At 39.3% G+C, this 23,628-nt stretch overlaps 1 pseudogene; it reads left to right on the forward strand.

The window, feature by feature from the left end:
• Positions 1-23,346, forward strand: part of LOC101654484 — a 79,786-nt pseudogene extending 56,440 nt beyond the window's left edge.
• The last annotated feature ends 282 nt before the right edge of the window (positions 23,347-23,628 follow it).

Below are 23,628 nucleotides of genomic sequence, written 5' to 3' on the forward strand. Positions count from 1 at the left end.
CATCTAACTTATCATTATCTGACCTTCAGTTTGGGGGGTGTAAGTCTACCTCTAAATCCTTGAAGACTGTGCAATCTTATAGGACAGGATAACATTCCTTGTTGGGTTTCCATAGTTCTAGGGAAGCAGGTTTTTTTATGGAAGAAGATTGTCACATCTTTCTCCATGAAGCATCTCGTGGGTTCAAACCACTCATCTTTCTGCTAGCAGCTGGACCCTTAACTAATGTACAACCTTCTCTTTTTGAGGGTGACCAACTTGTTATTGACAAATAAGTTGCAATAATTGGTGGGGAATGAAAACTCAAGGTGGATCTCAACCTAACTCAGTCTCTAGCGATAGGCCTTGACCTTCTTGATGGACACCATAGATATCAATGCCTTAGAAGGCAGCCCAGGCCTTCTGAGAACTTTGGGGTTTCTATCTTTCGAGCCAGTTGCACTGGGATGTCTGTCCTTGCCTTTGGACAAAGCCATTGCCTTGACCTTTGGTTCCTTCCCAGCAACTGGGCAACTGTTTCTTTGAGGGTCTTGGTCGTGCCTGCTCTCTTCCATGTTTCTAGCAAAGTGGCACTGTTCTTACTCTTTGAAACCTTAGCTTACTACAGTAAACTTACTCCAGTATTTATCTTCCAGGGAGCCTCAGCATCTTCATACTGGGGCTGCCTTTGACTCTTAATATCCTGCTAAGCCCATCAGCACTAAGAATGGCCTTGTGGCCATCTCTAGTTTAAGGACAGAAGGAAGTGTCTTGGTCTCATCCAGTTTTGCCACATTACTTTGGCCTTACTACCTTTCTTCGGGCTTGTTCCTTGCTATACCTGGATTGGGAAACCCTTCTTAACTTCACTCAGATTCTTGTACACAATTTTTATATCATCTAGGTTGGAGCAGTCGCTCTTTGTTTTGCTGTGGTTCTTAGTATCCTTCTCCTTGACTTCATCATGTTTTCTAGTGGCTATGATTGAGGATATCTTTCTGGGTTGATTATCTACTGCCCCCCCACTCCCCCGCGCCTCTCTCTCTCTCTCTCTCTCTCACCTCCCAGCTTGGAAACTAACTGGCTTTGCCATGACTTGTGCCCAAGCACTCTAACTCTTCCCCAGGACTTGTGATTAGCATCAGAATTAGCAAAGGGACTGTTACATTACAGGTGCAAAATGCTCCCAGTATTCCATGGAAGCAAGGACTTGGACTGGATAATGCTCACCATTGGGGCTCACCATTGGGTACTTCTGTTGGATGTGCTGATTGATACCCACCACCAAGGTGTCAGGTCATTGCTTCCCTGCCTATCACTCCTACAGCACCATTCAAAGTGTTGTGTGATTGCAATGCAACACTCAGACAGTTAAAATGTGGGTTTGTTTTTTCAGACCCATAAAAAAACCCCAGTGAGCCCATTAAGAAGTCCCCTGAGATATTTTGGAAGCATAGCTCCTGAGCCCCATCAGATGGACAGGTGAAGTTGCCAGCTCTCCTTTCATGCCAGTGTATTTACAGTAGCTTAATAATGGCTTCTCTGCTAATTTCATTACCTTTTCTACTTTTGTTTTTGCTTCTATTGACTGTTTTCCATTTTCCTCCTCTTACCCATGTGTATTATGTATTTATTAAATTACCACCACCATACATCTTACACTGTTTATTGTTTTCCTCTTTTTCTTTCAAGGGTATTTATTTTCAACTGTGAAAACAGTAAAATTATGTTTGAATTTATTTTTATCATTTGGAGACTATTTAGTTTGAAGATTATTTTTATGACAATGGGAAAATTTAGAGTAGTCCTTACCTTAGAATAATTTAAACCCACTAAGAAAGTATGTTCCTTTAATAACTATTCAAACAACCTTGAATTTATCCACTCTGGTTAAATTTAAAAAATTTTTGTTTTATTTATTATAGACTTATCTAAAACATAAGGAAAGAGAATGTTTAACAATAAAATAGTAAAATATGATATACAAGAGAATACTAGCCAGAGAGAAAGGGATCTAGTTAAAATATGAGAAAGTTTCTAGGTAAAGAAAATTATTACATATAAAAAGGAATCTTGTAGACTTAGGACGTAAAAAGTTTCAGTTCAATGTTGTTGTTATGGTTAAATTTTGAATGATTCCTATTCATTTGCATATTTGGGACATTGTTTGGATGGAAAGAACCTAGTATAATTCTGCCCTTGAAGTTGACCTTTGCTGGGATCTGGATGGGAAATTTCACCCCATCCATGCATATTGTGATATCAGTCCAATAAGTTAAGGTGTCTCCTGTGATATTTTCTGGTCTCCATACCCTGGTAGTTCTACAATTTGTCAACCATATTGCAAAGAATGGGAATTTCACAATGCTTAAATGTGCTCGTGGAGAGCTTGTACATAGACTAAAAAGTAGTCATTGGAACAGAGCAAGGGTCTATGGGTATTGATTAAACTCAGAAATGGTGTGTCTCAGAGTTGTGTCCCATGAGGGTTGTGGCTTTGTATTAACTTGTCCTTACCAGAATTCTCAGTGGTTTGGCAGTTAAGACCCAGCAACCCCTCGCGGTGGTATTTCCTTGAGGTTGTGGCTTACTTTCAATATAAGTTGATCCTGTGGAAAAGGTTGTTAGCATGTTATTGGATCTGGATCAATCTTGTTGGACTCTGGTTCTTTGGATTTTAGCTAATCACCTACTGTGTTGCCTGCTGACCTTAGGTTCATTCATCTCTGCAAATACAAGCTTGTCTTCCTGATAATCTTGGGTTCATTAACCACCTCACAGTTATTTGAATGAGGACAAGCCTCGAATCCAACAGCTGACCCATAGACATTGAATTTGCATGCCCCTACAACTATGTGAGGCATTTTCTTAATATAACTTCTAAATAGACATATATAAGCTTCATTCATTTTGCTTCAATAATGAACCCAGTCTAAGCCATATCCTTGAGAGTGAAGAGCAATCTCTAGCCAACCAGTAAACATGGTCTTTTTCATGATTTTCAGTTTTGCTTAGCTTACCCCCCACCCCTTTCTCATCCCCCATTCATCCCTACTCTATCCTTCAGAGCAGTTGGCAGTGGTAACAGCTCTTCTAGACTCCGGATTATAGAAACTGATTTTTGTATAGTCCATTAGGTTGTTTAATAGTTGCACCTTAGATGGCTGATCAAGACCTTTTAATATCCCAGTCACTACTCACTGAAATAAGATGTACAGCACTGTCTTTATGAACTGTTTTTTGCCAATTGAGTTTTATGTACCCCAAGACTAAGGTCCTAAGCTCCTAGACCCAGGGCCTCAAATCCCATGGTGATTGGTTACGTCTAAGACATTTTCATAATTATGCACACTGTTTATTCCAACACATTCATGGGTATATTTGATGAAAAGGTAAACTAATATAAACAAATATATTTTGCAAATCTGATGAGGAAAAAGAATTGTGATACACTCCCACTCTCACCCCATCACCTGTTGAACCTCGGCGTCTATCCAAGCACCTACTCATAGGTCACTACAATGGCAGACATTTTATAATTAACAGTATTTGCCTTTGGTTCGGTTAATTTGAAAACTTCCCTGTGTATTCCTCTGATTTACACACACGCAAAAATCTTGTGTTGAGTTGAGTTACTAGAGAAACCAATCCAGCGACACTCATATATATAGAAGATCTTTAAATCAAGAAGTAATTATATATAAAGAAAATATTCCAGCCCGGTCCATCTCAAGTCCATACGTCTGATGCTAGTGCTCAACCTTCCTCATGCTGCCACCCTTTCATACAGTTCCTCATGTTGTGGTGACCCCAACCACAAAATGATTTTCGTTGCAATTTCATAACTCTAATTTGGCTACTGTTATGAATCATAATGTCAATATCTGATATGCAGGATGTATTTTCATTGTTACAAATTGAACATAATTAAAGAATAGTGAATAATAATAAAACAATATATAATTATACATTGTGAAATATTTATTTCTAATTAAAAATAAATGAAATTTTGTCTTGAAGTATGGTATAGCATGGGTAACAGTCTCAATACAACAACAGTAAACTAAATTGCTACATTTTGCTAGAGTATGCGTAAAAACCAACGTCAGTGCAAAGGTTGAATGTCAGGGCGAAGGTTGAGATAGCTTTTTTTCTCACCAGATCAGAAATCCTAGGGGGAGTCTTTGCAAGAACACAATGAAGATCGTCTTCCACAACAAGTCTAGTTCTGTATTTAGACTTGATAACCAACAAGTTGGAAAACCCTGTTTCACAAAGATATGTTGTTGGAAATGGAAGAAGAAGGTGCAACACAGTCTCAGACAGAACAGGATATGACTGCAAACACTTGATTCGGAATCTTGTAACTGGCATTGTAGAGAAATCAGTCCTCACTGCATCGCTGTTAATAAATTCAATGAACTCCTCTTGTGCTGTCTCAGGAACATCTTCAACTGTGACTGTGAATGGGCTCTGGAAAGTGCAAATGGGGTGTCAGGTAGATTTGGAAAGTATGATGAAATTTTGTCTGCAAGCATGTGCAAGTGTTCTTTCACAGAATTTTTCAATGTAATCCTTTTGTCTGGTTCAATGTCATGTTCTTCAATGAAAGCAGAAAATGTAGACAATATGTAAATTTTATTTTCATCCAATATTTTTTTTTGCTAAAGCTGAAGTTTCATTTGGAATGATCAGATTTTTTCAGACATATCAAGGCATGTTGCATTTGGTCCTTGCAGTGATAAATTTAACTCATTCAAGATGGCAAAGATGTCAACCAGGAGCTATTTTCTGCAGTTCACTATTATCACTGAAAAGTGCTTTGAACTGGGGTCTTGCTTTCTGATTAAAAAATGTTTTGAGTTCATCATGAAACTCAAAAACACGTTTTAAAACTTTGCCTCTCTACAACCATCTCACTTCAGTATGAAATAACAGAGCATTATTCAGCACATCCAATTTGTTGCGCAGTTGCGAAAACAGTAGACTGCTTAAAGTGCTCACCTTTGCAAAATTGACAGAACTTATGACACTTTTCCTAACTTCTTGTAACTCTTGTGGCAAGCTTCATACCCAAGTGATTTATTATTCATGAACTAATTAAAAGCTCTAACATTATTTTATCCTTCACGATAGCCATTTTAGCCCTTCTAAGCCTCTGTTTCTATATACGCGTTAGATAAGGAAATAGTGCTCAATTATGTAGCAAATTAGTCTCTGATCATAACTCAAATAATGTCTTTGGCCGCTGGAAACAGTAAATCCTCAGTAATGGTGTGAGGTTTTGTATCTCTGGCCATTCTGAGTGGCACCAAATATGAAGCTTCAATGGCTGCTATGTTTTGTTTTGCCACCAGTGGTACTTGCCACCAGTGTCAAGTCTGGCTTTCTTGAGTCCATCAGCTTTGCTTCTAAAATAGTTGGTATCCTTGCCAGCAAAGCTTAGATGCTTGCTATCAAATGGTGTTTTAGTTTGTTTGGTTTCATAGATTCAGAACAAAAATCCTGTCATTGTGAATTAGACCCAAAGCCCATCTGTAGGGATTGGACATCCCCTTACAGAACGGTCATGCGGGAGGAGATGAGCCAGTCAGAGTGCAATATGGCACAGACAAAACATACAACTTTCCTCTGGTTCTTTAATGCTTCCTTCCCCCCACTATCATGACCCCAAGTCTACCTTACAAATCCAGTTAGACCTGAGCATGTACACAGGTACAGATAAAAGCTGGAAATACAGGGAATGCAGTACAGATAAACCCCTCAGGACCAATATTGAGAGTTGCCATACCAGGAGGGGAAGGGGAAGGTGTGGGGAGAAAGGGGGAACTGATCACAATGATCTATATAGAACCCCCCCAGGAGGATGGGCATCAGAAAAGTAGGTGAAGGGAGACATCGGTCAGTGTAAGACATGAAATAATAATAATAATTTATAAATTAGCATGGGTTCATGAGGGAGGGAGGATGGCGGAGGGAGGGAGGGAGGAAAATGAGAAGCTAATACCAAGGGCTCAAGTAGAAAGAAAATGTTTTGAAAATGATGGCAACAAATGTACAAATGTGCTCGACACAATGGATTTATGTATGGATTGTGATAAGAGTTGTATGAGCCCCCAATAAAATGATTAAAAAATAAATGTAGGAGTGGTATCCAAAATATCAAGCCTCTTTTGGGTGTGGCTTTCACATAAGGAGGGGCCTAGGAATCTCTCCCTATTTTTGCATTTTCATTGTTCCTGCTTGCTGACCCAGAGAGCTACTAGAGCCCTGCCATGTTTCCACCAAACTTGGATCCATGAAACTCTACACCAGGGTTCTCAACCTGTGAGTTGAGACCCCTTTGTGGGTTGAATGACCCTTTCACAGGCGTAGCCTAAGACCATCAGAAAACACATATTTCAGATGGTCTTAGAAAGCGAGACACCACGCTCCTCTATCAGTCTCCAGGTAGGTCTGCCTTCATGCAGATACGCCCACATACAAGAACCAGGCATGATGACATCATCTTGCCAACCCCATTACATACACCTTGTACAAATACAGGTGTATGTGACAGGTTTGGCGCCATAATGTACTGATGTGGAGTAGTCACACATGTGTAGAGAGCAGCTACTGCGTGGAAAGCACCTGCTATGTTGAAAGCAGCAGTATTGGAGGTAAAACAATACTTCATGAATTATAATTACTGGGTAAATGTAAAATAATGTGCTGTAAAATCATCAACTACTGCAAAAAAAATATATGTATATATATATATATAAATCTGTACCATGGGGGCATAATCTGAAAGCTGATTGGTGTTTTTATATTAACTTGTCTTGACCAGGATTTTCTGAAGTGACTGTTGTGAAATAATCACCCATGATGTGACCTGATGTGATGAAACAATCAATTATTAAGAAGATTATAGGTGGAATGCTACAGCTTTGATCCAATCAAACCCCTGAAATAAAAGTAGAGAACACTGGGCAGAAATCAGAAAGAACCAAGAAAGAATAACCAGGAGGGGAATGTATCTTTTGGATGTGGGGTTCCTGCACTGAGAAACTCCTAGATCCAGGGAAAGACTGATGCCAAAACACAGAGAGATTTCCCAGGAATTCCTGGCCTATGGATGCTAAAATAGAACAACATGGCTCCCCAGAGCCAACGCAGAGAGAAAACTTTCCCCTAGAGCAGCGGTTCTCAACCTATGGGTCGCAACCCCTTTGGGGGTTGAAGGACCCTTTCACAGTGGTCGCACAATTCATAACAGTAGCAAAATTAGAGTTATGAAGTAGCAACAAAAATCATTTTATAGTTGGTGGGTCACCACAACATGAGGAACTGTATGAAAGGGTCGCAGCCTGAAGAAGGGGGAGAGCCCCTGCTCTAGGGGGACCAGCACTATGGATTTAGATTTGTGACCTCCTAAATTGTGAGATAATTGATTTATAGTTTTTAAAGACATCTACTTGTGCAATGTCTGTTAGAGCTGCACTAGATAACTAAGACAATGGTGAAATGACCTAATTGAATCAGAAAATGTAAGGTGATACATAAAGGACATTGATACTATAATTGGCTTACAAGCAGCAAACTGGACAAATCTAATTAAAATCATATGGAAAACAATAATATGTTGACTGCTGTTTACTCACTCTAATATGAATATAGCATGTCTTTATTCAGCATAATCTTTAATTATCTTGTCAGGGAGAAAAGCTCATTAGATTAAATAGATATCTTCTGAGTGTATTCATTATTTTGTAGGAAATAATTTTGTTTTTATTGAAACTAGTGCTAAAATTTTACACCATTTTTATAGGCCTCTCAAATGAAATTTAATATGTTATGGAATTATAAACACTAATAAGTACCCAGAAGTCTTACATTTTTAGTCCATTCTTAATTGATACCAAAAGAATTAATACTCTAAATAATATTAGCAGATGTATAAAAAATTCACAAAACCAAAGAGATATTTTAAAACTAAATATTGTTTCTTCATAATTTTATGAATTTAGCAAGTTCACAAATACTGATTTTTTCCCCCAATTTCTTAGGAAATTTTACTTATAAATTTTATTTATGTGTTGCAATGTTACTGAAAGTTGTCACTGGTTTTTCAAATATCAGAAGGGTCACCAAAAGTGAACAGATTTTAGCAGAGTGTCCAGACTGAGAGTAGCCTATGAAAAAGGAATAGGGTGTCCATTGCAGAGGAATTGGACATGAAATCCACATTTTTAGTAGGCCATTGTAATGAAATTGAATGAGTAAATATGCATATCCTAGGCATTAATAAACTACTATTGGTCATTTCTAATAATAAAAATAACATTGCTTTCCATGAAAGTAAAGACGGATTCAGGAGGAATGGTATTGCTTCATCAGCATAAAGGACATTTCAAGATTTCTCTTGAAGGACAATGTTGTCTGTGAAGGGCTCATATATATTCCCATGCAAGGAAAACCAACAATAAAATCAATATTCAAATTCAGGCATGAACCACTAAAGCTGGTAATGCGGACATTGGAGAATTTAACCAGCATATTCAGCCTGAAATTGATCAAACATGCAATCAAGGATAGTGATTGGAATACAAAAAAATTGGATGCAAAGAAGAAGGAAAAGTAATTAGAATTAAGGCCTTCGTGATAAAAACAAAGCTGGAGATTGTGGGATAGAATTTCGCAAGACCAAAGATTTCTTCATCTCAAATACCTGTTCTCAACAACAAAAATGGTGGCTATACCCATGGGTTTCTTCAGATGGATTACACAGGAATCAAATTGACTACATCTGTCAGAAAGGATAATGAAGATCATTATTGATAGGGGGAGTACAAGAGTTAGCTTTCTATAAATCAAAATAATAGAGATATAGCACAATTTAAGATTTAGTTTGTTACACATTCTGAGTGTAACACTGTCCCCCCTTGCAATAAAAAAATATTTAAGCCTAAACATTAAATATGCTCTAACTCAGGAAGGAAGCAAAGAAGACCATTTAGATAAACAATGGAGCATGAGATTTCAAGAGATGGTGGTCTGAGATGATGTTCTAATAAGCCATGGAGAAATGTAGATATCAACTTGTGGTCTGATACCCCTGGAGAAATTCAGATATCCGTTATTTCATGTGAAAGTTTCTGCTTTTATGACTTCATTTGGGGTCCTTTGATCATTGCAAAACTTGTTAATTATTTTCTGGTATTGAAAAACTTGATTTGGGGTATACCTATTTTAAGGTATCTAAAATGCTTAATTTTCAGTAAATGTTGAAGCAATTTAGAGGCAGAAGACCCCACTGTTTCCTTCTTGTCAGTGCTTTTAAAAATAAACTTAGAGTCTCTTGAATCTGCCTGGTCTCTGTCTTTGGTTGAAACAGAGATAGGCAAAAAGAACAGGGACCAACTGTGGAATAGATCATCAATTGCTCATATGTAAATTCTGGATGAAGCTGAAGAAAATTAAGACAAATTCACTAGAGCCAAAATAGGACCTTGAGTGTATCCCATCTGAATTTTGAGAACACATCAAGGACAGATTTGACACACTGAACAGTAATGACAAAAGATCTGATAGGCTGTAGGATGAATTCTAGAACATCAAACATAAATAAAGTAAGCAGTCATTAAAAAGACAAGAAAGGAAAGACTAGAATGGCTGTCAGAAAAGAATGAAGGGTGCTCTCAATCATAGAGTAGCTGAGGCAAATAGAAAAAAGTGATGAAGGAAAATAGTTGAGTAGAAAATTTCAAGGGTCAGCTCGAGAAGACAAAGTGAAATATTTTCATGAAATGTGCAAAGAAAACCTAAAAAGGAAAAACACAACATATTTTAAACTGAAAGAATTCAAGAACAAATTCAAGCCTTGAGTTACAATATTGAAAGATTCCATAGACAAAAAATTGAATAATGCAGGAAGCATCAAAAGAAGAGCAAATGAATACACAGTCACTGTACCAAAAAGAACTAGTCAGCACCCCACCATTTCCATTTAACATATGATCAAGAACCAATGGTATTTAAGGAAAAAGTTGAAGCTGCACTTTAGAATTAGCCCAGCACACGGCTTCAGAAATTGATAGTATAATAATTGAATTGTTTCAACTCGCTGATGAAGCACTGGAAGCACTCACTTATCTATGCCAGGAACTTTGGACACTTGCTACTTGACCAACAGACTGGAAAACAGCCACATTTGTATCCACTCCAAAGAAAGGTGACCCAAAAGCATGCTCAGATTTAGATCAGTATCATTAATATCACATGCAAGTGTACTTCTGCTGAAGATCATCCAACAATGATTGTAGCGGGACATTGAGATAGAGCTGTCAGAAACTCAGGCCGGATTCAGAAGAAGAAATGGGACAAGTGATGTCATTACTAATGTTAAATGGATCTTAGCTGAAATCCGAGAATACTAGAAAGATCTTTACTTGTGTTGTATTGACTATGCAAAGGTCCACAGTGTGAACCAGAACATAACATGGATAGGCTTGAGCAGAATGGGAATTCCAGAAAAACGCTCCTGTAGAATCTGTACATGTATCAAGAGGCAGCTATGTAAAAAAGAGGATATCGTATGGCTTATAATCCGGAAAGGTGTGCATCAGCGTTGTACCCTTTCACCATACATGTTCAATATGTATGCTAAGCAAAGCTGGGTGACATGAAGAAGAATAAAACGTCAAGATTGGAGGCAGGCTTATACACACAGCCTTGCTTGCTCATCATGAGGAGGAAATGAAGCAGTTGCTGATGATGATCAAGGATTGTAACTAAAACCCTCACAATTAGATCAATTGGTAATATGATAAATAAAAAAAAGATTGAAGTTGTTGAGGATTAAGTCTTGCCTGGATCATCGATTAATAATCATGGAAGCAGAAGTCAAGAGATCAAACGATGCCTTTCATTGAGTCAATCTGTTGCTTAAGATCTCTTTAAAAAGTTGAAAAGCAAGGATGTGACTTTGAGCAATAAGGCGGGCCTGACCCAAGCCATGATATTTTCAATCATTTCACATGTAGAGAAGAATTGGTGCATTTGAATTATGGTGCTGGTAAAGAATATTGAAAGTACTATGCGCTACCACGAAAACAAACATATTTGATTTGGAAAGACAGCCAGAATTCTCGGCCAGAAGCAAGAAGAACAAGACAAGTCTCCCACACCTTGGACATTTTATCAGGAGAAACTTGTCTCTGAAGAATAACATCATGCTTGGTAAAGTAGTGCGGTAGAGAAAAAGAAGAAGGCTGTGGACAAGATGGATTAACACTGTGGTGTAACAACGGACTCAAATATAACAACTGCCGTTGCAGGACCAGGCAGTGTTTTGTTCTGTTGTACACAGGTTTGCTGTGGCACCTGAAAACAGCAGTATAATGATAATGAGGCTCATGAACTATTTGAGATACTCATTCACTTGTTTAAATTAAATGTATTACCAGGCAACTGTATGCCCCAAACTAGTATACTCCTTCAGCATACAGCAGTAAACAAAAGACAATGTATTTTAATGTGTAGTCCCGAACAAATCTCTGGGAGAGGAAATGCAGAAAGTGCAATCACCCAAGGGCTCACACTCAGTTAAAAGTCAAGATCCCACCTTTCATGCTGTAGTTTCTGTTTCCACACTCATGTCCACTTTTAAAATTATTCAAAGGAGAAAATTAATTGTGTAAGTAGAAATATAGTAATGTTATATGCATGTATATTTATATTTATGATGCAAATAGACATAGTATATTCATATATGAGGGAAATTATAAAATATGTAAATCATTTTTAAAGAGTTTAAGAATTTAAAGATTTCTTAATTTTTACAAATTGTGTTTCCTTTTAAATTTGAGTGGGAAATGAAATTTTTCACCTTACTCATATATTGCTTAACTGATTTTGAATGTTGATATTCCATAATTAGTTTCTTTCCTCTTTGGCATAAAAGCAAATCTTTGGCCATTTTCTTGTCAGTTATATTCTGTGTCAAGTAGAGTGAAAACACATATTCTAATTAAATTTGTTATAACTGTTACCAAACTATAACTTCACTAGTACTCAGTTCAGCAATTTCAATTCTCCAGTATAATTATCTAATTTTAAATATTTATCAGAAACAGTCACTACAATGTCTAACTTCTTAACAGAAATTTCTCTACAGTAAGAATATTTCACTTCTAAATTACACTTAAGCCAATATGTGTATGTGATGATTATTTTGGATAAAATATGAAGATTATTAAAATTGAAATTGATAACTAGTTTTCACTTAATACTTATACTTTTAGAGTGTGCACATTTATTTCCTATTTTATTTAGTTTCAGTTTCATATGCCAATTGATATTTTTGTGAAATTTATTGTCAAAGCTTTCTATACTATAGTAACAAATCATATTAGAAACAATTAGATGTAAAGAACAGTGTTCTTGGAATGAAAAATCCCAAACTGAAATTCCAGTTTCAGTACATGCTGCTTTGCTCAATCTACTGAACTCTCTGCTTCCACTTTTACTCAATAATGTGAATGCTTATGAATTGGGGGGCTGTTTTCAGGGAATAAATTATGACACCCCCAAATATGTATTACATTTTTATATCTTTCTTTTCCTCCCTCAAGTTACTGGGTATCTGAATTTGAATATACAAGTATGGCAATAAAATATGTATCCATTTCTCCTGCCCTTTCATTAGCTTCTTATCTGGATAAGAAGAAATTTTTAGAAGAGTGGCATGCAACAAGTTCAAACACAATAGTAGTAGCCCAAGAAAGCATTGCCTCAAATATCACCTCTCCAGAATACTAAATATGAAAATTGTTTCTGAAAAAAAAGCTAAAATTTAAAAAATGATATAAAAGCATCATTGCGAATCAACAAAGAAATCAGTGGAGAAACCCCCAGAACATGTCTTATACATATGCAGAGCATTTAAAGTATTTTCCATTTGTATTTAACAATTCAAAGTGATCAATAAAATGGAATAATGTGAGCTAGATAAAGCTGACATTGAAGTGAAAACATGGCTAATAAGCATAATAATAACCCAATGCCAGGCAGTGGGTTCCACCTCATAACAGCCTTATATAAGGTTTTGGAGATTGCAAATATTTATGGGTGTAGACAGCCTCATCTCTCTCTTGGGGCGCGAATCATGGATTTGAACCCTGACCTTTTGTTGAGTATCCAACACTGAACGCACAAAACCACCAGGATTTCTTGAAAATGATGATAGAGGTTGTTAAAAGAGAACTAAATGCCCCACCCTAAAAGAATTTTGTGAAGAAGAAATAAAACAAGAAACCTTAAAAAAAAAAGCAAAAAGTAAATTATCGAGGGGAATGGAGGGAGTGTGGGGGAGGGAGGGGAAAAATGAGCTGATACCAGGGGCTCAAGTTGAAAGCAAATGTTTTGAGAATTATGAGGGCAACAAATGTACAAATGTGCTTGACACAATTGATATATGTATGGATTGTGATAAAAATTCTATGAGCACCCAATAAAATGATTTTTTTAAAAGCCCAGCTAACTACGTTATTTCTTCTTTTTTACTTCATAATTGTCCTCATTACAGATTTATATCTCTGATTTCCTTTAAAAAACTGGCTACTTTGTAAGAGAAAAATGGAACTTTGTACTCCCATAAAGCATTACAACCTTAGAAACTCACAGGGGCAGTTCTATTCTGTTCAATAGAGTTGCTCTAAATCAGCATAGACTTGATATTATTGAGAGACAGAGAGAGAGAGACTACAGTATGGAATGCCAAGGGGAATTTACTGGGCTTTTACATACATATAACCCTGAAATGTAGGGATAATAACACCCACAATGTTAGCTTTTATTATTGAAGGATGGAAATCAAGAATTAGATGTTGCTGCAGTAACCAGCAATGGAGATGATCATATTCGACCTCATCTGACTTCTGTGTCGCTGTTGCCATGAGGCAGCAGTCAGACATATGATGCTTCATTCTCTGTTACCTAGTCTTGCCACCAACCCTTCCTATACTGTACTCTGTATCTGTGATTGGTTTCAAAATGTTTTACAACGGCCACAAAAAACCCATAGACAATTCATGATTAAAGGGGTTTATTAGGAAAGTTAACAGATTACCACAGGTCAGGATTGGCAAACAGTAGGATCCAATTACTAGTATACAGCAACACTGCTCCTCAGCCAGTGCCAAGTCTCTTTCTGAGCCCCAGTCTCTCAATCACAGGTCCCTTAGCCTTATTCCCCACAGACTAGGAAGCCAGCCGACTTGTCAACCTGTCTCATAATTCCCTAGTCTTGGGTCAGATGAGGAGATGGTACCACATAGTCTCAGAACAGCTCTTCTGAGTCTTTGAGGCACAGTCTCAGGTGCATCTGGTTTGGGTGGCCTCCACAACTTTGGACAGAGGTCTTGGACACACTCTACCAAATGGTCCTTTGATATTTCTGTGTGTCCCACAGAATATCTGTGCATCTCTTATATGCTGAGCGATGGCTTTGATGGAGGTGTGGTTTGTGCTTTAGCCAATCATACCCCAAGAAAAAGAAAAATGGTGTCTTAAGTCCAACCCTCCAGTATAAAAAGGTGCCCCCAAGGGAGCAAAGAGTGTGGCTTGGTTCACATTCTACTGTAGTCAGGTCTTAATCCCATCTTAATCCTCCCCATTAGTACAGGAGAGAACACCCTCCAAAACGGGACAACAGCTGCAGCATATTGATCCTCGATTTATAATACAGCACATATGGAATTATGGCTAGGAGGCCCATGTTGCTTGGCAATAACTCAGTTTCCCTTTGATTCTTCAGGAAAATCATTCTGAAAGATATTCCATTAGGCTCCAGTGCAGGTATTCCCTCTTCACTCGGTGGAGTCATTTTCTACATAATCACTGTTGTTGTGAGGTGCCATCCCATCGAGCGGTTTCTGACTCACAGCAACCCTATTTAAAACAGTATGACGTCCTTCCAACTGTCTTGATGCTGAACCCCTTTGTAGTAGCCACAGTGAGAATCGGAATCACTTTCGCTTTTGCTGACTTCTACTTGACGATCATGATTTCCTTTCCAGGGACTGGTCTCTCCTGATAATAGCTCCAAAGTATATAAAATGTGTCTCACCATCCTCACTTCTAAGGAGAATTCTGGCTTTTATCTACCAAGATATATTGGTTTGTTCCTTTGGCAGTGCACTGAATCTTCAATATTCGGTGCTAACACCATAATTCAATTCAATAACACCAGAATTCTTCTGCCCTCTGCTTTATGTATTGTCCAGATTTCACATGCATATCAGGTGAATAAAAATACCTGGACCAGGTGCACCTTACTCCTCAATGTCAATGTGACATCTTTCCTCTTCAGTGCTTTCAGGAGGCTTAGTGCAGCACAATTTCCCAATGCAACACACGATTTGCATTTTCACTGCTGCTCCTATGAGCAGTCACAGTAGATCCAAGTTAAATGAAATTCTTGAAAGCCCCAATCTTTTCTCCATTTATCACAATGTTGTCTTTACATTGTCCACACTGAGGGCTTGGTATTCACCAGTCCTTGATCTTGACCACCAAGTGCTTCAAGCCCTCTTTGTTTTTAGCAAACAAGCTTGTGTCCCCTGCATAGTATAGGTTGTTAAAATGCATTCTTCTTCATATAATCCATCTTCTCTGATCACTTGCTCAGCACACAGATTGACTAAGTAGGGTGATAACGTACAACCCTTATGCACATATTTCCTAATTTTAAGCCATGGAGTATTCAATTTCTCCTCTATTAATGTATATGTGAAGCTGTTTCTTTTCCATTTTAATGGTGTGCCATCAGCAAACGGAAGTCTCAAAAGCTTTACCACATCCTCGTCATCATGGTAGACTCTACTTTGAGAAGGTAGCTCTTCCATAGTTGCATTTTGCATGCTTTCTAACCTGAGGGGCTCATCTCCCAGGAACATCTGACATATTTTTGCAGCTCTTAATAAAGTTTTCAGTGCTAATCACTCATAAATAGGCAGGCTTGGCACTAATGACAGTGTTTTATGTTATTCAAAAGGTGGTCAGAAGTGGACAGGTTATTTCTTGTCATCTATTCTTAGATTGAAGTTATTTTAGAACTATTTATCTTGGGTTACCATGCTAGTATATGAAATACTAATGGTATACTTCCTGCATCACAGCACCGAGAAGGCCATCCCAGTACAAAAAACTGATAGACAAGTCTTGGTCCTAAATAAATGAGCTAATTGCAATTTTAAAAAAAAATTAAATTTCCCTTTTATACTGCTTTCAAGGAGACCTTGTTGGGTCATAAGTTTTACTAGAAAATTCATATTCACAATGAGATTTTGGTAATGTGTCATGTAATAGGTGGCAACAAATGTTCCGCATGCTGGTAATAAAGTAAAATGAAGGCGATGATGCTTTACCTGCAATTGTGTCACTTTAGTCTGTGGTAAACGCATAAGTTCAACCGTTGTTATAAGCAATATAGACATCATTAGCCTTTGTTAATTTCTCAAAATTCCTAAGGGAAAAAAAAACGTTTTCAGGAAACGATTAGGTCAGTCAATTTTCCATAAAAATAACAAAGTTGTGTTAGTTGAATATGTTGATAAGAAAATAAGAACCCTGGATGCTCAATTAAAATATATGCATGTTAGCAGTTAGGTATCAGGTATAAACCTGATGGCATTTAGGAGCTCTGCTATCTAGGTAACATGTTCAGGATCCCGGTACCCTGGAGCATGCTGGAGTCCCCACTGTCACAGGGGCAAATGAGTTTCCCTAACACCACGTAAGAGGCATTATCAGAACAAAAAAGATCTGAAACATACAACTTTCCTCTAGTTCCTGTATGCTTCCTTCCCGCCCCGGCTCCCCACTATCATGATCTGAATTCTACCTTGCAAATCTGGCTAGACCAGAGAATGGACACTGGTACAGATAGGAACTGGAAACACAGGGAATCCAGGGCGGATGATCCCTTCAGGACCAGTGGTGTGAGTGGCGATGCTGGGAGGGTGGGCTGGAAAGGGGGAACCGATTACAAGGATCTGCATAACATCTCCTCCCTGGGGGAAGGACAACAGAAAAGTGGGTGAAGGGAGACGTCGGACAGGACAAGATATGACAAAATAATAATTTATATATTATCAAGGGTTCACGCGGGGGGGGGAGTGGAGAGGGAGGGGAAAAATGAGGAGCTGATGCCAGGGGCTTAGGTGGAGAGCAAATGTTTTGAGAACGATGAGGGCAATGAATGTACAAATGTGCTTTACACAGTTATTATATGTATGAATTGTGATAAGAGTTGTATGAGACCCTAAAATGATTTAAAAGAAGAAGAAGAAGTATGCTTGGAATTTGAAGACACTGCAATAGTGCTTATGCATTGGACTGCTAACTCAAAGTCGGCAGTTCAATGCCACCAAGACAGAGCTTTCCTCTTCTGTAAGGATTTGCAGTCTCAGAACATCACAGGGGTGATTCTCTGCTGCCCGGTTCAGTGACTAGGAGGTGGCATCACACAGATGGCAGTGAGCGTTTCTGATGTTTTATTTGGAAAGATACTTTCTGATACAATCATTGGCAGTTTAGGAGGATTCCAATTGTTTTTTTTTAAAAGCAAGAAGCAGTACTTTAAAGCAAGAAGCAAGACCATATGATCCAATAGATATTGTTAGAGATATTCATTGTAGATAAGAATTCTGTGTAGAATTTCTGGCAAATTTCAACAAGAAAATGCCATAGCACATAAACCGAAAAGGATTCCGGAGCAAGGTTTTTATGAAGCACAAAACTACTATTCCTTGGAACAATAAATTTCTTGCTCTGCTACAAAGCTATCGGCACCATGAGTTGATTATTTAATGAAAGCCCTTCACAATGTTCTGGACATTTTAGGTAAATTCAGATGTTCGAATGAATTCATCGCAAGGTGAAAATAGTTCAGTTTTCCTTGACAACATAACCCTACCTATAAACTTCACATCTATAATTTTATTCACATTCTTTTTCCTTGCACTCAGTCTAAACGAATTATTTAGAATATGCAACAATTGTTTTTTCATATAGAAATCCCTAGTAAGAAAAAATATTTAAAATATCATAACTTAGAGAAATTTCTTACTTAGAACATTAAAACAACAACAAGAAACAAGAGCATTAATTTAATGGAACAGTAATTACAATTTTTAAAGGGTTAAAGTTCTCTATTACGAAGACAAGACACTCTCAATCTATATTTGTTCATCTAAATGAGCTACTATGTGGAGTTGTTTTGAGGATCAAATGAAGAAAAAACAGCACAAATTAATTTCCATTGTATGTCATCTACATTTGTCATATATTGTAAGGAGCAAGAGCCCGATGGCATAGTGAGTGATAAGCTAGGTCGCTACCCGCAAGGTCAGCAGTTTGAATCCTTCAGCAGATCCCAAAGAAGAAGGTAAGGCTTTCTCTCCAGGAAAGTTTTCTAAACCCAACTCCGTGCTCTCAAGTCCATTCTGCCTCATAGTGACAGTAGAATCGAATGCAACTGAGTCTTCATGTTGGCAAAAAGTCTGTGTGGTGTTCTCCTGCGAGAGCGGCTGGTAGTTTCAGGTTTCAGACCCTTGGTTACTAAACAACACACAATCCAACTCACCACCAGGGCGATCTCTGAAAGGAGTTATAGCCTTATACATCCAAAGCGGCAGTGTTATCCTATGTGTTCGTTATAGGAATTGATGGTAGTGGGGTTTTGTGTGTGTGTGTTTGTTTGTCTGTATTTATGCTGGCATAAAGGCTAAACTTTCTACTGCTTGTTTAAGTGTTGGTTGGTTGGCAGTCAAAACCCACTCAGTTTCTCCAAGAGAGAAAACCTGGAAATCTCTTCCCATAAGTATTACAGCCTAGAAAAAACTACGCGAGCAGTACTACTCTGACATATGGGAACATTATGAGTTGGAATCAACTGAAGATACCTAACAACCACCATAATATCTTCAATTTCACATCATGTGTGCTACTCTGGAAGAGCAAATGCATAAGAAAGAGAATTATGGTTCTGTCTATCGATCTGTCTGTCTGTCTATCTATCCATCTATCTATCTATCATCTCCTGTGCATTTTGTCATCAGTTCATTATTCAAGTTGAAAAAAATGCTAATTCATGATTTATTCACTTAACTAATAACTTATCCTTCCATTTTTGCATGACATGTAGATTAGTGGCAAGGTCATTAGATAAGAGAAAGGACAGTACACCACCAGTGATTCTCCAACAGGCAATATTGTATCACTTTAACAGCACCATGTAACTAAATTAACTAAATGCTGTTTCACTAATCTAATTGAATGACTGCTTTTATAATTCGTTCTACAGTGAAATTAATGTTATGTAAAGTAAGGGACACATCTTTTTTAAAACCATATTTTCATCTTCTGTCAAAATATTTCTAGATTAATTCCTCTCTAAATCGATATTCATCCAATACTAAATGCTGTTTAGACATATGCTACACAAGAGAGATGACTCTTTTCCTCTTTCTCTCCCTTTCTGTCTTTCTAGCCTTCTTTTGAGTTTTTAGAGTTCAAAGCATCTAGTGTTATTCTATGTAATTTAAAGGAAAGATCTAAATTCCTCCTACTTATTTTACATGAAAAATCATAAGTGAAGCTCTCATTCCATATCAATAAATGATACCATTACTACTGATGAACGGGCAATACCTACCAGTGGAGTGCTGAGAAACTTGACTATGGCGTATGGCAACCAGGGGGAAATTCAGGAGTAGCACTATGGGGAATTACTGTCCACCGATTTGTTGTCAAATGCACTGATGTAAGGTCCCAAATGACTCAGAAACTGCTTGCTTCAATGACAAGCCCAACAACATGCTCATTTCATATTACCAAGGGGCTTTAGTATGTAAACTATATTCCTCTGCTGTCAGCTGTTCAGAAACCTGGAAAGAGAAATCGACATTTCAATTTCAGTTGTTCAACACTCATTGCATATTGTTTATGTAGCATGCTGGCCAGTGTACATTTGGTGAGGAGGAAAAATGTAATTTGTCCAGCTTAAGATATTATTTCATATATGAACCACTTTGCTTAGAACATTAAATAGTTGTGCCTTGGAATTTTTCTCTGTGATTACACATTGTATTTAGAGAAATTATTCAAATGGCATTAAAATGTGCTCTTCCAACACATTTTTAAAATTATGATGATCTCACTTCTTGTGGTAGTTACACAATCTGTTGTCGATTTGAGATGTAAGAGTGAAGGGGTGGAGGTTAGCTTGTCAATCAGGTCTCAGCTTGATGACTTCATTTGGAGGCAGGACGCACACACTCACTCCCTGAGACACTCCCTGAGGAAGGGCCTGATCTTCTACTGTCACTGGATTCAGAAGCCTTTCTGCCTACTGGCCTGTGATCTTCCTGCAGTGGGTGTCATTTCTTATGTTTTGTGAATCTGAAGAGGACTTTATAGATTGGTATTGGACATATGGCTAATATTGGACTTATGGACTTGATCTAGACTGGGCTGGGATATTTTCTCAATATGCAATTGTTCTTATATATAAAGCTCTTTCTTATGCACATCTGAGTGCCTCTATGAATTTGTGTCTCTAGTCTACCCGGACTGACATACTTCTAATGTCAAACTCCTTAGAAATTTTGCAGAGTGTCTGACAGGGAACTTGGGTGGCATACTGCGTTGGCCCTCAAGAGAAAGATGAAACTTTTTATACTCGTGTAAAGATTTCCAGTCTCAGAAATCTACAGGGTTAGCTCTAACTTGTCCTATGGGATCACTATGAGTTGTATTCAACTCAATGACAGTGAGTTTGGTTTTTGGTTCTTAAGATAATTTTGAAATAAGTGTTCCTAGTGTATTCAAAGAACATAACACTGATATTCTTTCCATATATTGGTTATGCTTCCCTAATATCACCTATTTGTCACTATTTCTTATCATTGTATTTTTTACTTAGGTACTAATTTACATTTTCTGGGATCTCTGTAGCTGTGTTAGGTTGAGTTATCTCGAGGAGCAAAGTCAGGCGGATGGTTGTGAGTCTCTCAGGCAAGAAGCTACAGAGGCTTTGATTTGGGCCTGTCATTCTCTGAGAGGCAGACGGGAGCAAGATGGTGACCACGGAGGACACAGAGGAGGGACTCTGCTGAGAGGTTGTTCAGGTTGCACAACGGAGCCTGGAAAAGAACCCTTAGCCAGGTCAGGACTGTGTCTGCCTGCAGGGACAGACTGTGAATGGCCCTGGCAATGATAACCTCCAAGAGATGCTAGACACCAACGATGACTCACTCAAGCTGGAGACCATGAAGAGGATTCTGGTTATGATTGCCCTTGGAAAGAATGCCAAAGACCTGTTCTCTGCTGTGGTAATGAACAACGTGACCCGTAAGAACATAGAGGTGAAGAAGTTTGTCTATGAGTGTCTGTTGTGCTACCTGAGGGAGCAACAAAACTTGGCCCTGTTGTCCATTGTGTGTTAAAGGGCCCCGACCAGATGATTCGGGTGAATGCCCATCCGTGTGCTCATCATAGTGCTCCTCACGATGCTGTCCATCAAAGACACTGCCTTGGACATGCCACCCTATGTCCTGAAAACAGTTGTCCAGGCAGTCCCTGAGCTACAGTTTTGACTCTGACCAGAAGGACCAGCTATTAGAAGTCATTGAGAAGCTGCTGGTGGACAAAAATACGCTGATGGCCTGCAGTGTGGTAATAGCCTCCAATGAGGTGTGCCCCAAGGGAATCCATCTCATTCATAAGCACCACCAGAAGCAGAGCAACTTAAGCAATGTTGAAGAGTGGGGCCAGGTTGTCATCATCAGCATGCTCCCCCAGTTCCTGAACCCCACCCAGAATGAATCCTTGTTAGGAGAACCCCGAGAAAGCCTTCTATGGCTCAGAGGAGGGTGAGGCCAAGGATCTGGAACCTGAGGAGTCTTCACCCACAGCGCTGCCCATCAGCAAGTCCAAAGTCATGGATCCTGACCACTGGCTGCTGCTGTGCCACGTAAAGTCCCTGTTCTACTTCCACCTGGCGCCCAAGGTGGAGGTAGGCGTCATAGCTTAGGCGCTTGTGCACATGCTGTGCAGCCATAGTGAGGTTCCAGAAGGTGACTGCTGTGTCCTTCAAGTGCCTGGGGATGTTTCAAACTTACCTGAATACCTTCTACATCAGACTCCTCCCAGATCAACATCCTGTAGCTGGAAGTGATTGGCCAATGAGACTAATATCCCTATTGTCCTCCAGGAATTCCAGACCTACCTACATAGCATAGACAAAGATTTTGTGATGGCCATCAGGCCGTTGAACAGTATGCAACTAATATTGGTTGAGTCAGTAACACCTTTCTCAACAGGCTGGTGCAGGTGCTGTCCAACCACAATGCCTGTGGTTGCAGAATCAGTGGTCATGCTTAGATGCAGCCAGTACCATGCGGGGAGTCTTCAAACCCTTGGCAAATCTCACAGACAACATCCAGGAGCCGATGGCCCAAGCCAGCATCCTGTCATGTATGTCCCCAGGATTGCACAAGATGTCCTGAGAGAAAATGACCAAGTCCTTCACAGCAGAGAAGGATATTGTCAATCAGCAGGTCATAAACTTGGCAACCAAGGTCTAGCTAACCAACTCTAAGCAGACTGGGATCACTTCCAGTTGTGCTCCTTGCCCCACCTGCTCAATGCCAAGGCCACAGGTCATCACTAGCTCCCAAACTGGCCAGAGGAAGACTTGGATCCCTCTGTGTGCATCATGGAGATTCCTGAATGGGCAGGATGCTCAGAGCTGGAGACAAGAAAGGAAGAGAAGCCCTTCTCCTCTGGTTTTGAGGGGGAGTCAGGACCTCCGGCTTCAGAGTCAGTGCCCAGTGTCGGAGAGTAAGTCAGTTACTAAGAGCAGCAGTGTGAGCAGCTCTGGGGAGGCCAGCAGTGAATCTGATGGTGAAGGTGAGGATGGGGACACAGGGAGGGGCACTGACAGGGAGCAGAGTGAGGAGGAGCCTCAGAGGAAGAAGATGGAGAGGAAGAGCAGGTGCCAGAGGAACACAAAGATGGCTTGTCCTCAGATGAGGGCAGCTCTTCAGAGTCGGGGGGACACGAGTCTGAGGTGGAGCCAGTAGAACCTGCCTGTTGGAGGAGTCAAGACCTCCAAACTGCTGACGTGCCCCAGTAGCCAAGGAGTGCTCCCCACTCGATACAGAGTGTTTCACCCCTCCCACTGTCCAGGCTGTGCCTTTCCCCATAATTGTGTCCTCAAGGCTGGCTGCTGACCTGATGCTCACAGACTCCTCTCTGTCGGGTTTACTCCGAACACCCCACCAACGCCCGACATGTGGGTGCCCCCAAACTGGCGGTTGACATCAGCATCCAAGAGTTTCCAGAAATCAGTGTGGCAAGGCTTTGGGCAAGGTGGAAGAGGGGGCTTTTGTGGTTGTTGATGCCCATGCCATGCAAGGCCTGGGGCTGGAGTGGCAGTAGGGTGGGGACAGAGAGAGTTTCCAACATGATTCATAACCTGGTGGGCAAAAATAGACTAAGACCCAAGCAACCCCATATCAGGGTCAAAGGTACTTATGGAGAAGATAGGGGTCTTGGTTTTTCCAGGACTGACCTGAAACCCAGCTGATGGCACTTTGTTCA

The sequence above is a fragment of the Echinops telfairi genome, unplaced genomic scaffold (assembly GCF_000313985.2).
Source record: "Echinops telfairi isolate 266 unplaced genomic scaffold, ASM31398v2 ScPeMD7_70;HRSCAF=299, whole genome shotgun sequence".
Taxonomy (NCBI): Eukaryota; Metazoa; Chordata; class Mammalia; order Afrosoricida; family Tenrecidae; genus Echinops; species Echinops telfairi.